The 14,108-nt window shown below is 40.0% G+C and overlaps 1 non-coding gene across 1 annotated transcript; it reads left to right on the top strand.

The window, feature by feature from the left end:
* Positions 1–5,404: 5,404 nt before the first annotated feature.
* Positions 5,405–5,477, top strand: TRNAG-CCC. Its single transcript has one exon. It is a non-coding gene; the product is annotated as a tRNA-Gly (tRNA).
* The last annotated feature ends 8,631 nt before the right edge of the window (positions 5,478–14,108 follow it).

Here is a 14,108-nt window from a genome sequence, read left to right on the forward strand (position 1 = left end):
CTTCACTAATTTTATATCTTAAGATGGATGATGACTTCAGGTCCCCAACCAGTTTATAGAGATCTCCTCTGCAAGTCCCACCTAACAGTTCTAGGAGATCACCTCAGATTGTAGGGGTAGTTGGAACCTTCTGTTTTATTTGCAGATTTGAAAGCCTCAGCTGAAACTGACATAAAAAAGTCTCATTTAATGCCCTAATAGGCGATAACTTAGATCAGATCAGATCAGTCACTCAGTCGTGTCTGACTCTTTGCAACCCCATGAATCGCAGCACGCCAGGCCTCCCTGTCCATCACCAACTCCCGGAGTTCACTCAGACTCACGTCCATCGAGTCAGTGATGCCATCCAGCCATCTCATCCTCTGTCGTCTCCTTCTCCTCCTGCCCCCAATCCCTCCCAGCATCAGAGTCTTTTCCAATGAGTCAACTCTTCGCATGAGGTGGCCAAAGTACTGGAGTTTCAGCTTTAGCAGCATTCCTTCCAAAGAAATCCCAGGGCTGATCTCCTTCAGAATGGACTGGTTGGATCTCCGTGCAGTCCAAGGGACTCTCAAGAGTCTTCTCCAACACCACAGTTCAAAAGCATCAATTCTTTGGCGCTCAGCCTCCTTCACAGTCCAACTCTCACATCCATACATGACCACTGGAAAAACCATAGCCTTGACTAGACGAACCTTTGTTGGCAAAGTAATATCTCTGCTTTTCAATATGCTATCTAGGTTGGTCATAACTTTCTTTCCAAGGAGTAAGTGTCTTTTAATTTCATGGCTGCAGTCACCATCTGCAGTGATTTTGGAGCCCAGAAAAATAAAGTCTGACACTGTTTCCACTGTTTCCCCATCTATTTCCCATGAAGTGATGGGACCAGATGCCATGATCTTCGTTTTCTGAATGTTGAGCTTTAAGCCAACTTTTTCACTCTCCACTTTCACTTCCATCAAGAGGCTTTTGAGTTCCTCTTCACTTTCTGCCATAAGGGTGGTGTCATCTGCATATCTGAGGTTATTGATATTTCTCCCGGCAATCTTGATTCCAGCTTGTGTTTCTTCCAGTTCAGCGTTTCTCATGATGTACTCTGCATATAAGTTAAATAAACAGGGTGACAATATACAGCCTTGACGTACTCCTTTTCCTATTTGCAACCAGTCTGTTTTTCCATGTCCAGTTCTAACTGTTGCTTCATGACCTGCATACAAATTTCTCAAGAGGCAGATCAGGTGGTCTGGTATTCCCATCTCTTTCAGAATTGTCCACAGTTTATTGTGATCCACACAGTCAAAGGCTTTGGCATAGTCAATAAAGCAGAAATAGATATTTTTCTGGAACTCTCTTGCTTTTTCTATGATCCAGCGGATATTGGCAATTTGATCTCTGGTTCCTCTGCGTTTTCTAAAACCAGCTTGAACATCAGGAAGTTCACGGTTCACATATTGCTGAAGCCTGGCTTGGAGAATTTTGAGCATTACTTTACTAACGTGTGAGATGAGTGCAATTGTGTGGTAGTTTGAGCATTCTTTGGCATTGCCTTTCTTTGGGACTGGAATGAAAACTGACCTTTTCCAGTCCTGTGGCCACTGCTGAGTTTTCCAAATTTGCTGGCATATTGAGTGCAGCACTTTCACAGCATCATCTTTCAGGATTTGGAATAGTTCAACTGGAATTCCATCACCTCCACTAGCTTTGTTAGTAGTGATGCTTTCTAAGGCCCACTTGACTTCACATTCCAGGATGTCTGGCTCTAGGTCAGTGATCACACCATTGTGATTATCTGGGTCATAAAGATCTTTTTTGTATAGTTCTTCTGTGTATTCTTGCCATCTCTTCTTAATATCTTCTGCTTCTGTTAGGTCCAAACCAATTCTGTCCTTTATCAAGCTCATCTTTGCATGAAATGTTCCTTTGGTATCTCTGATTTTCTTGAAGAGATCCCTAGTCTTTCCCATTCTGTTGTTTTCCTCTATTTCTTTGCATTGATCGCTGAAGAAGGCTTTCTTATCTCTTCTTGCTATTCTTTGGAACTCTGCATTCAGATGTTTATATCTTTCCTTTTCTCCTTTGCTTTTCGCTTCTCTTCTTTTCACAGCTATTTGTAAGCCCTCCCCAGACAGCCATTTTGCTTTTTTGCATCTTTTCCATGGGAATGGTCTTGATCCCTGTCTCCTGTACAATGTCACGAACCTCATTCCATAGTTCATCAGGCACTCTATTTATCAGATCTAGGCCCTTAAATCTATTTCTCACTTCTACTGTGTAATCATAAGGGATTTGATTTAGGTCATACCTGAATGGTCTAGTGGTTTTCCCTACTTTCTTCAATTTAAGTCTGAATTTGGCAATAAGGAGTTCATGATCTGAGCCACAGTCAGCTCCTGGTCTTGTTTTTGGTGACTGTATAGAGCATCTCCATCTTTGGCTGCAAAGAATATAATCAATCTGATTTCGGTGTTGACCATCTGGTGATGTCCATGTATAGAGTCTTCTCTTGTGTTGTTGGAAGAGGGTGTTTGTTATGACAAGTGCATTTTCTTGGCAAAACTCTATTAGTCTTTGCCCTGCTTCATTCCGTACTCCAAGGCCAAATTTGCCTGTTACTCCAGGTGTTTCTTGACTTCCTACTCTTGCATTCCAGTCCCCTATAATGAAAAGGACATCTTTTTTGGGTGTTAGTTCTAAAAGGTCTTGTAGGTCTTCATAGAACCGTTCAACTTCAGCTTCTTCAGCGTTACTGGTTGGGGCATACCTGTCGTCAAGTCAGTGTTTAAATTCAACCAATGTATCCAATACAAAGGAAAACCATAAAACCTTTAAAAATATTCAGGATGATTTATGGGTAAAATCATGACATGAAAAATGTCATTGTCAAATAAAAGAATAAGTTATTGAAGAGTATTTATAGGCAAGGAGGTTTTGTGTTTTTATTTTTAAAAGGATATGTGTTTGGTATATATATATATATAAATACACATATGTTCATATATGCATGGAAAACATTAGTGTATTAACAGCAATCATATCTGGGGAATGGAATTGTGTGATTTGAGAAGTGCACAGAAGAATTTATTCTCATTTAATATTCTTAAGTATTTGAATTTTTATAAATACAAATCATTATTTTAATAAATTTAAAAAAGAGCACTTCAGTGAGAACATGTAGTGTAACTATTCTGTTCTAATCTGTTTAAAGTGGGCTTTTCAAGGTCACTAGCCTGGGAGACAAATCTGGGTTTCACTGTCAGTTCTGCTATAAACCAATTTAGATATAGAAATAGGCTATCCAAGAGGTAGCATTATTTCATTGCTTTAAATTTTTTCCAAATTTTTATATGCATAACTGAGTCCTTTATTGTACCCCTGAAATGAAAACAACCTTGTAAATCAACTATACTTTGATAAAGAAATATTTTTAAGTGTCCAAATAATTTTAAAATATTTGTAAGTTATTAAAGAACATATATGTAACATATGTAAGTTATGTGGCATGATATTATGCCTCTCCATGAATTTGTTATCCAGCACAAAATCTTCAAATTTGACATTAACCCACATTCTCCTCCCTTGCTATCCTGCCCATGTAACCATCTGCCTGAGTTTTGCATTTATCAGCCTCTCACTTTTGAAAACACATAGTTTTACACATGCCTTAGGAATACATTTTGTCTTGTTTGTTTTTGAGTGGTGGTCGCATTATAGTATGAATCTCCTGGGAATTGCTTTTCACTGAAAATTATGTTTCTAAGGCTCATCCTTATGGGTAGCTGTAGTTCACTGATTTTCACTGCTGGGTATTACTTCACTGAGTAAATAGACTATCAAAATTTATTTCCTGTCATTGGATTTGGGGGATATTTCCAATTGTTTCTGCTGCTACAAAAAGTGCTGCTACGAACATTCCAAAATATGTGCAAATTTCTCGAGGATGTATACGTAGGAGTGGAATTTTGGAATCTAGGTAGATTTACAAGGAATTGCCAAATTAGTTTTAAAAGTGACTTATAAATTTACACATACTGTACATCATAATATACACTGAAAATTCATGTTTTTCCACATTCTCATCCTTGGCTTTGACAGGTGTTTAATCTAGTAGCAATGTTAGTTGCTCAGTAGTGCCCAACTCTGTGCAACCCTATGGACTGTAGCCCACCAGGCTCCTCTGTCCATGGAATTCTCCAGGAAAAAGTACTGGAGTGGGTTGCCATTTCCTTCTCCAGGGGATCTTCTTGAGTGAGGGATCGAACCAGGGTCTCCTGCATTGCAGGCAGATTCTTTACCATCTGGGCCACATATCAACAGTATTTCAAATGGGGTCTTAATTTCTATTTTATTTACTAAAGAAATTGCTCACTTTTTTGTATGTGATTTGGCTACCTGCATTTCTCTTTTGTAAAGCACCTGTTCATAGTTGTCTACTTACAATGCCCTTACGTTGTAAGCACTTCATAAATGTTTGTTGACTAAATGGATGAATTCTCATACAGCAAAATAAGACTTAGGAGATGTACTTGTTAATTTAAGAATGATGTTTAACCACAAAGAACTATGGGCCCTACTCCCTTCAGTTCAGCTTAGTTCAGTCGCTCGGTCGTGTCCGACTCTTTGCGACCCCATGAACTGCAGCATGCCAGGCCTCCCTGTCCATCACCAACTCCCGGAGTTCACTCAGACTCACGTCAATCGAGTCAGTGATGCCATCCAGCCATCTCATCCTCTGTCGTCCCCTTCTCCTCCTGCCCCCAATCCCTCCCAGAATCAGAGTCTTTTCCAATGACATTGTATTTTACTTTCATTGTATAGTCAATGTTATATGACTGCTTGATAACTGAGGTTATTCTTTTGCATGATGGATTTTTTATTTTAAAAGTCTTTATATAATTATGTTAAAGATGGTTTTTGCATATTATCTTTGGGAAAGTTCTATTATTTACTTTTAATAGCAACAGAGGAGTTCTAAATTTTGTTCTAGTAGCTAAACAATGCAAATTGTGCTTCTGTTCTCAGAATTAAACATTTTTTCAGAACAACATGAATATTGGATCTAATTCCAACAAACAAATTAGCAGGATTTTTTCTAACAGAAAATGAATACTTTAAGTAAATAGTTTTGTGGATGTGATTTTATTCTATGTTCAAGAAAAAGTGTAAATAGCTCTACCTGTCACTGTTGTGTACTAATTCTTGTGAACAGATATGTCATTAGAAGAAAGCAATATTGACAAAATTCTATCAATTACCTTTATTTTTATGATTTTTTTCCTAAATATTCCCAAATTAGAAACAGGCAATTATTACATAATTCTGTCTGATAGGTGTTCCACCGAAGCATGATGAAAAAACTACCTTTCTCTAGGGAAACCAATTAAGTAAGGAAGGCATTTGACAGCAAAAATTAAAAAAAGTTGGGATTTCCTTGGTGGTCCAGTGGCTAGGACTCTGTGCTCCCAATGCAGGGGACCCGGGTTCGATACCTGGTCAGGGAGCTAGATTCCACATGCCACAACTAAATATCCTGCATTTGGCAGCTGGGACCTGGCACAGGCCAAAAAAAAAAAAAGTCAAATAGGAGTTTTACTTCTATATGTCTTCTCCAGTATGTCTCCTAAGGATGTTATGGGAATGTTCTGCTCAGGTCTCCCTCTAGAGAAAACACTTACCACTTAGCTGGATCAACAGAAATAATCAACAAACCATCTATAACAGAAATAAGAAAGAGTTTTATTTGAACCACACCGAGGATATAGCCCAGGAGACAGCCTCTTAGATAAGTCTAAAGAACTACTCTGGAGAAACATGTTTTTTCAGTACAGTTGTATATCTTGTCAAAACAAAGAACATCAAAGGAGTCAGTGGTATGTTTCTTAAATGTTAAAAAAAACAAAAACCAAAAGCCGATCAGCACAAACACAGCAAGTCAGTGTGGCCTTGACATCTATAAAGGGAGTTTTATCACTGAACGAAAACCAGCATGGGCGTCCCAGGAAAGGAGGCATTTAATCTTTGTCTTCAACATGGGCATTCTTCTCTGCTGGTCAGTCACCTTTTTCTTTAATAATTAAAGCAGATGTACAACGTATGTTTGATAGGCTGCAAACAGAATGTTAGCATAAAATTCAAGTTGTGTGTAACTCAAGATGACTTCCCCATACCTCACTATGTAAGAATCTCATCAGCTGTAAAAAGTGCAATTAGCCAACAAGCTCTGTCTGTGGGTGCCTTCAGACTCTGCTCCGGCCTACAAACCAAGGCCACTCGCCCAGGGTAGACCTCGGTCTCTGGCTCGGCATGGTGAAGGTGCTGGCCATCTCTGCCGTTAGTGGGGATCCTCACGGGCAAGCTCTGCTCTTGAGCTCCCCACTATGCTCTTAGCCAAGACCGTCAGTCCCGCTGTCATAGCCTGAGGCTCTCTCCCTAGTGCTGTTTCCTCCCCAGTTCATCTCTAGATTTTGTTCTGGCTACCACTCAATCAGCCTTTTGCCCTCCTAACTCTGTCTTGGTGTCAGCTTCCCCCAATACCCACTGACGCATCTTTAAGTAAAATGCTGGATGGTGGCATTTGTTTTTGGTGACATGCATATATAGTATATAGATGACTGAAGTCCGCTACAGGGAAAAATTATTAGTAACTATTTTAATTGACTTTGGATTGATAGAGTAGTGATTAGGCTTTTGAAAGCAAGCAGATGTTTCCATCATATAAGACCATGGATTTGAGAAATGTATCCATAGCTTGAAAATGCTTTACGTTAAAAAAAAAACACAAACTTTTTTACAAGTGGTAATATTCAATGTAGAAAACCCCATGGCATCATTACTTGATAATATTGATATTAGTGGCTATCATTTATTGAGTACTGACTCTATGGCAGGAAATGTGCTAAGCATTTTACATACATTATCCCATTTAGTTCTAAAGGCTGATGTCTAAACAATATTAACTCATGAATTAGTTAATTGCTCTTAAGAGTTTCAGCTTTAGCCAGAAAGTACATTAGTACTAGATCTGGAAATTGCTATCCTGGCTATATAATGAATGTGTTCATTCAAATGTTAATGTACAATGGTGGATCTTGGGAACAGAAATGTTACAATGCTTATTAGCTTAGTCCAGTACAGTGTATACCATAAGAGTAATTATGAACTTTGTAACTACTTTATTTATTTACAGAAAGTACTATTTTCTCTAGGTGAAGAGAATCACATTTCTAACACGTGACTTGGAAAATTATGATAAATCTGTGTTTGATTTATACCATTTCCATTCATGTATTTCTTTTGAAATCTGAGTCAATGGATATGAAATACATTTTTCTTATGTAGTGTACGGTCAGGCCACTCAGAATGGCTATTCTCTTGCTCTCTGTACATTCCCTGCTTGACCAGTGCCTGGTGAACATGATTTCCCCTCCCACTCTGCCACCTATCGATCGTTCTAGAATGACTCCACCTGCTAGTTTATTAAAGGGATACATCTGCCCTCGGGATGGTTGTGAGGGTTGTTAATCTGAGGAGATTTTAGGGACATGCCCTAGCTGGTGATTTCCCTAGTAACTGATGAGCCAACCTGACGTCAGTTCTGCCTGTAAATGATAGCTTCCTTATCCCCCACACCCACTAGTGAAGACGCCATGTCCTGTCTGCCATCTACAGTGGGATGTTGTCCCAGGACCTTTTGCTTCAGAGGTGGGTGTGAGATCCCCTGTCCAATAAATCATTGATGGCTCGGTTGCCATCTCTGGGCTCTTTCTTTGGTCTTGAGGCTGGGCAACTACAAGGCTTGCAGGCCTTCACAGTGCAGCCCAATAGGGAGTGTATCAAGAACAGGAAAGGTTGCCTGAGAGTGGAGTCAACACTACCAGCCCCCAAGGTATGGGTCCCTGACTATTTGGAATGAGGTTGGATTTAGTCAAATGTTTTTCCTATCATTGATTTTTCTTCTTTAGCCTGTTTATATGGCGGATTATGTTGATTTTTGTTTTTTTAATGTTGAACTATCCTTCCTATGTGGAATAAATGCCACTTGGTAATGGTATATGCTTTTTTTTTTTAACATATTGTTGGATTTGCTTTGCTAATATTTTATCGAGGATTTTGCATCTAAATTCTTTTTTGTTTCTTCATTGCTACACATGGGCTTCCTCCAGCTGCAGCAAGCAGGGGCTACACTCTAGTTGGAGTACACAGGCTTCTCATTACGGTGTCTTCTTTTATTGTTAAGCACAGGATCTGAGGTGCTTGGGCTTCAGTAGTTGTGACAAATGGGCTTAGTTGCCCTGCCTGTGCATACAAGATCTTCCTGGACCAGTGAAACCTGTTTCCCCTGTATTGGCAGGTGGACTTTCAACCACTGGACTACCAGGGAAGTTCCGCATCTAAGTTCTTGAGAGAAATTGGTGTGTAGATTGCTTTTTGTACTGTTTTTGTCTGGTTTTGGTATCGGAATAATACTGGCTTTATAAAATGATTTGGAAAGTGCCCCCTTTCCTTCTATTTTCTGGAAGAGTATATAAAACATAAATTTGTTTATGTAAAACAAACATTAATTTCTTTAAACTTCTGATAGAATTTTCCTGTGGAACAATCTGGGCCTGGAGATTCTTTTTTTGGCTTTTAGGCTACAAATTTCATGTTTAAAGAATCATGTAGATTAATTCATGCTGGTTGAGTTTTGATATTTTGTAGTTTTTCTCTGGCTGTTTTTAAAGGAAAGAGGAAAACATTAAACAAGAGAGTCACGTATAATATGCAGATTTTACTAGTAATTTGAGACATTTGCAGAGTGTGAAGTATCTTCTACTCAGGATTTAACTATTATGGATTTGTTAATCATGAATCTAAACCATTGCTAAGTATAACATTGAGGGCCTTGTTTTTCTTTCTTTCATCCCAAATTTCTGATTTTATTGGTTCTCTTTCCAGATTATTGAAAGTAAATGATTCAATTTTTATGCAACTCAAACCCCAAGGTCCTTTCATACATGGAGTCTGGAAAATAAAAATATCTTCTGCTATTGAAATAATACTCCAGATTGTTGTTGTTTTGTCACGAAGTCATGTCTGACTCTTTGCAACCTCATGGACTGTAGCCCCTCTGGTTACATGGACTGTAGGCTCCTCTGTCCATGGGGCTTCCCAGGCGAGAATACTAGAGTGGGTTGCCATTTCCTTCTCCAGGGGATTTTCCTGACCCAGGGATCAAACTCGTGTCTCCTGCATTGGTAGGTGGATTCTTTACCATTGAGCCACCAGGGCAGCCCCAGTAGTCTAGATATATGTTTGTATTTTTACAGTTGTATTGGTCTCATCAGATCAGATCAGTCGCTCAGTCATGTCCAACTCTTTGCGACCCCATGAATCGCAGCACGCCAGGCCTCCCTGTCCATCACCAACTCCCGGAGTTCGCTCAGACTCACGTCCATCGAGTCAGTGATGCCATCCAGCCATCTCATCCTGTTGTCCCCTTCTCCTCCTGCCCCCAATCCCTCCAGCATCAGAGTCTTTTCCAATGAATCAACTCTTCGCATGAGGTGGCCAAAGTACTGGAGTTTCAGGTTTAGCATCATTCCTTCTAAAGAAATCCCAGGGCTGATCTCCTTCAGAATGGACTGGTTGGATCTCCTTGCAGTCCAAGGGACTCTCAAGAGTCTTCTCCAACACCACAGTTCAAAAGCATCAATTCTTCGGCCCTTTTCTTCACAGTCCAACTCTCACATCCATACATGACCACTGGAAAAACCATAGCCTTGACTATACGAACCTTTGTTGGCAAAGTAATGTCTCTGCTTTTGAATATGCTATCTAGGTTGGTCATAACTTTCCTTCCAAGGAGTAAGCGCCTTTTAATTTCATGGCTGCAGTCACCATCTGTAGTGATTTTGGAGCCCAACAAAATAAAGTCTGACACTGTTTCCACTGTTTCCCCATCTATTTCCCATGAAGTGGTGGGACCAGATGCCATGATCTTCGTTTTCTGAATGTTGAGCTTTAAGCCAACTTTTTCACTCTCCACTTTCACTTTCATCAAGAGGCTTTTGAGTTCCTCTTCACTTTCTGCCATAAGGGTGGTGTCATCTGCATTTCTGAGGTTATTGCTATTTCTCCCGGCAATCTTGATTCCAGCTTGTGTTTCTTCCAGTCCAGCGTTTCTCATGATGTACTCTGCATAGAAGTTAAATAAGCAGGGTGACAGCAAAATAAACATGCCTTCCAATGATGATGAACATTTAAGAAAATGCCTATATTCATTTTATAAACCTAGTATTCAAGAATGTTTCCTTTTTTATATCTCTGAATCGTTTGGGAGTCCTTCTTCTGTGTGGTCTAGATTTTATAGTGTGCATTGGCTAGTGTAACGCTGGCAGCGGTAACTCTATAAATTGCAATTACAATGCAATTAGCTTCATTACAAGACTCTTGGTAAAAGTTAATCAGAGAAAAATGTAAATTTTATTTCCTTTATTGAAAAGAAAATCTTGGATTGTTTAATATGATACTTAATAGGGAAAAGGCCAGTTGTTTGAGTACATTGAGGAGTGGGAAAATCAGTCTTTTACTTTGTTCAATTAAAGATACTTGATCAAAGAATTGCAGTGTTCCCCCTTCTGAGACAAATAGGAGAATCTTCAGTTTGAACGTGTTGTTTTCACTTAAGAATCATTTTCTAAAATTTTGAGTGTACTTATCATAGTGTTAAACAGAACACTATTGTAACTTTGTTTTGAATTCAACTGCTGCTATCTGCTGATTGGAAATTAAAAGTACATTTAGGGTGCTTTTAAAGGCACCCTTTATTAACTTGAAGAAACATAGGTCTGAGGCAAGAATATTTTCAGCTTTTATAATAACTCACAATAATCCATGATTTGGGACTTATATTCTGTTTTCATTATAGAAATTTAAAAGTATACACTTTAGTGTGGTTTATGAAAATATCCAATTATCCATGAGCCTCCAAACGTTCTACTAAAAAAGGAACCAAATCAACTGAGTGGCAATTCAATGATACTGGGAAAGAGAAATATAATTCCATGACCTAGGAAAGCCTGCTGCTAAGTCACTTCAGTCGTGTCCGACTCTGTGTGACCCCATAGACGGCAGCCCACCAGGCTTCGCCGTCCCTGGGATTCTCCAGGCAAGAACAGTGGAGTGGGTTGCCATTTGCTTCTCCAATGCATGAAAGTGAAAAGTAAAAGTGAAGTCACTCAGTCGTGTCCGACCCGCAGCGACCCCATGGACTGCAGCCTACCAGGCTCCTCCGTCCATGGGATTTTCCAGGCAAGAGTGCTGGAGTGGGGTGCCATTGCCTTCTCCAAGGAAAGTCTGAGGAGGGTGCTTTTCTTGTCTTTTTAGGCCTAGTGCCTTTAATTAAGCCTGCTCTACAGCAGACACTCAAAAAATACATGTTCATTAAACAGCAAATCATATTCACCTGGCTTCCCTGGTGGCTCAGACAGTAAAAAATCTGCCGACATATGTGGGAGACACAGGTTTGATCCCTGGATTGGGAAAATCTCCTGGCGAAGGAAATGGTAACCCACTCGAGTATTCTTGCCTGGAGGATTCCATGGACAGAGGAGCCTGGCAAGCTACAACCCATGGGGTCACAAAGAGTCCAACACGATTAACACTTTCACTTTCATATTCAAATAGCTTCTTATTTTTTCCCAAAAGGCCTAGGTGCCTCACATACAGATGAATTATATAATATGAAAGAATACCAATGACTTTAATCAAACAGAAGGAAATGGAACAAGCAAAGAAACAAATTCAAAATAAATAAAAAAACAAGTTTGGAGGTGGTAAAACAGCCTTTGATAAACATATGGATTTGGTTTCACATGGACAGACTAAAAATACAGTGACTCATAAACATGCAATTAAGTATTATAGAGTTTTTTAATTGACCTTTTTGCATTAGGCATCTTACCCTCAGGTGAGTCAAGTATTAGCTAGGCTACTATTAGTAATTCTTAGATAATTACTGAGATTTTTGCTTTACACTATGAAAACTACATACCATCCATAGGACTTGGACAACTATGGTCTACCACTGAGCATAGCTCCCTTCAAAAGTAATTTTTTCTAGATAATTGCCCAAGAAACATACTGGAGAGGAAGCTGTCCTGAACTGAAAGTTGCAGATTCCAAATGTCAGTTGCCAATTCTTATTCTCTTTCTGGGAGATCCCCTTCTTTCTGCTCCCCATCCCTCACCTGTTGCCTGCAAGGTCCTTAAAGTTGACTGCTGCCCAACCTGCTCGTTTAGGGCTGGCCCTGCTATGGCTAGACGTGGGATCAGCCTCTACTTGGAGTGTGGCCAACCTCATTCCAAGTGCCATACTCCTAGGTTCACCGTCACTTGGCTGCTGGGGAAGAGCACTTCTCTTCATTCCAGTAGTCAGAAAGAACACAGAGCCTGGTACCGTGGGGCAGACTGGCCACAGTGATGGCACTGCCAACGCAGTGAGAGCTGGCTTGCCTCAGGCTAACTCTGCATCTCATGTTTGTTTGAGGCAAACCCAGGAATGCCAAGATAACCAGGGGTGTGTTGAAGCCATCATTCTTGACTGGGTCAAACTACATCTTGGAGAAAAGTATGAACAGCAGGGATTTGAGAAAGATCTATAAACATAACTTACCCAATTCAGTTCAGTTCAGTCGCTCAGTTGTGTCCGACTCTTTGCGACCCCATGTATTGCAGCACGCCAGGCCTCCCTGTCCATCACCAACTCCCAGACTTTATTCAAACTCATGTCCATCAATCGGTGATGCCATCCAGCCATCTCATCCTCTGTCGTCCCCTTCTCCTCCTGCCCCCCATCCCTCCCAGCATCAGGGTCTTTTCCAATGAGTCAACTCTTCGCATGAGGTGGCCAAAGTACTGGAGTTTCAGCTTCAGCATCATTCCCTCCAAAGAACACCCAGGACTGATCTCCTCTAGAATGGACTGGTTGGATCTCCTTGCAGTCCAAGGGACTCTCAAGAGTCTTCTCCAACACCACAGTTCAAAAGCATCAATTCTTCAGCGCTTAGCTTTCTTCACAATTACACTTTCACAATTGTTTGATTGTATTTCCAAACACACAAAATTAAAAAAAAAAATGCACTATGTTGGATTTTGAATTTAAATTGGATCCAAAATGTAAGCATATTGGTTTAGTCTTTGGCTGGTTTAAAACGTTCCTCTGGGGGATAAAACAAACAAAACTAGACACAAACTGTTCTATAGGATTACCCTTGTATACTTTCAATCTTATGTGATTTACCACTGCTGAAAATGACTCTAGGATAAGCTCCCAGGAATAATTTCCCAAATCTTACTACAAAACTGACATGAGAAAGAAACCACCACTGCTTAATAGTGCAAGGCTTCCTTAAGGGTGATGAAAATGTTTTGGAACTAGAGAGAAGTGAGTTTGTACAGCTGTACTGGATGCCACTGAATTACTTTAAAATGGTTAGTTTTAGGTTACATGACTTTCATCTCAAGAAAAAAAAGTAAAAATGACAGCAATAAAGGGAAAGAGGGAAAAATCACCACCGTGTTCTGCCACCTCTGAGCACTAAAATCTAGGAAATTGACTTTCCTGTCACATGAACACCAATGCCATTTCACAAACATGCTCCTTGCAACCATGATGCCCTCTGAAAGGCAGACACACTTGCCATGATTCACAGCAGCATATGGGACATCGTGTAGAACTTGTTTCTTCACGTTTCTTAGTGCAGGTTTTCTAATTGCTAACACACAGGTCTGTCTTCTAGCAGCAAAGTGGACTTGAGGAAGCACGACTCATAATATGGAGATTTAGTAAACTATAGAAGGCCATTCAAGAGATGGTATAACTGTATGACTTACTACATCCTCCTTGCCATGTGGATGTCATGGATTTTAAGCCTAAGAGAGAGGAGACCTTGGCACATTTTATCAGAAGACCAAGCAAAAGTTTGGTTTCACAACAACACCATTTCTTTGGGGGGTCATTATACTACGTCAATATTATTTGGAGTATATACTCCATCACTTGTTAAATTGGCCTACGTTCTTCTTCCCGGCATCACTTCCCAGGAAGTATACTTAGCCATTGACCTATCTTAGAGGGGGCACCAGAGATG

The sequence above is a fragment of the Bubalus bubalis genome, chromosome 2 (genome assembly GCF_019923935.1).
Source record: "Bubalus bubalis isolate 160015118507 breed Murrah chromosome 2, NDDB_SH_1, whole genome shotgun sequence".
Taxonomy (NCBI): domain Eukaryota; kingdom Metazoa; phylum Chordata; class Mammalia; order Artiodactyla; family Bovidae; genus Bubalus; species Bubalus bubalis.